Below are 1,346 nucleotides of genomic sequence, written 5' to 3' on the forward strand. Positions count from 1 at the left end.
CCCCGTCCCTCCGCCACCTCTCGCCAGCGCCGTCCACACCCGTCCCCGACCCGGCGCCCTCCCTGTCCAGCTGCACCGACCGGCGCCGTCCACCCTGCCCTGCTGCGCCCCTCCGCCGACGCCCTGCTACGCCCCGGCCGGCCCCGTCCACCCTTCCCCGGCGGCTGCCCCCCGGCCTCCCTGCTGCCCGCTGCACCGGCGCGGCCAAGGTGAGAATTTTTTTAATTTTTTTTGCATTTTGTTACTGTTTTTTTTTGCATAGATGGACATGTGATGAATGGATATATGCATGCATGTACAGATTGATGGTGAAGTTTGTGATAGATGGATGCATTGATGGATATTGCTCAATTTTGTGAATTTGGACACTTAGATATTGCTCAAGTTTTTCCATATGTGCATGTAAAGAGATGAGCGAGGGAAGATAATGGAGTATGAACGAGCTCCGTTTGTTTTTTTATAAGAGAGAAAGAATGGGGGAGAGAGGGAATGGAGTAGGAATGGGTTTAGAGTTTTTTTTTACAATTTGACATGTTGTTTCATGTTCATTCATAATGTTGTGCCAATGCTTAATGTGAGGTGATGACCTAAATTTTCATCACTCGGTGGAATTAACAGGATTTGTGGTGTTCCATCTTCATGGAGTGATCATCCACGTTGGAGGTGTTTGTCCACGATCATCCCTCCTTTGATCGACTACATCCTCTACATCGGAGGGTGAGCAACAATTCCATGACCTCGTCCACTTTTTTCCATGTCACTAGATTGAATTTTCACATCAAATCGCGTAACCTAGGTCTCCCGTCCGAACGGGTTGCATCGATAAATATGCATTCAATTGCATATTTATCACCGCAGCTCTTTCGGATTGTCCAGCGCTTTCCACGGACAACCCGAGGATGTGTAGATTGGGTACGTTGTTCATGCTCTACCCCGTTCCGAGACAGGATTTCAGCGGCCCCTCCCCGTTGTTCTCCGGATGCACATTCTCTCGGCATTTTCTTGATGTCGATGATGATTCCGTGTATGCGGCCGTTGTGCCATGTCTTTCATGTTTCAACTTTTATGATGTTTCATGTCTTGCACTACTTATGTTCGTGGACTTTCGCCGGTGATCTTTAGACGATGAACTTGACTATGTTTAAATGATGTTGATGAACTGTCATATTTCATATTATTCTGTTTTGAAATGTTGTCAAATGAATTGAAAAAAAGAAAACAGGAAAAACAAAAAAAAATTAAAAAAAACTATGCCTACGGCAAAGCCGTCGGCATAGATAAGCTCAGGAGCCACCAGGAGGTGACACGTGGCAGGGCTATGCCTACGGCAAAGCCGTCGGCATAGA

The 1,346-nt window shown here is 47.1% G+C and overlaps 1 protein-coding gene across 1 annotated transcript in view; it reads right to left on the reverse strand.

The window, feature by feature from the left end:
- LOC119296284 (beta-glucosidase 22-like) overlaps positions 1-1,346 on the reverse strand; it is a 16,709-nt gene that overhangs the window by 14,395 nt on the left and 968 nt on the right. The gene's annotated exons all lie outside the window — the stretch shown is intronic.

The sequence above is a fragment of the Triticum dicoccoides genome, chromosome 1A (genome assembly GCF_002162155.2).
Source record: "Triticum dicoccoides isolate Atlit2015 ecotype Zavitan chromosome 1A, WEW_v2.0, whole genome shotgun sequence".
NCBI lineage: Eukaryota > Viridiplantae > Streptophyta > Magnoliopsida > Poales > Poaceae > Triticum > Triticum dicoccoides.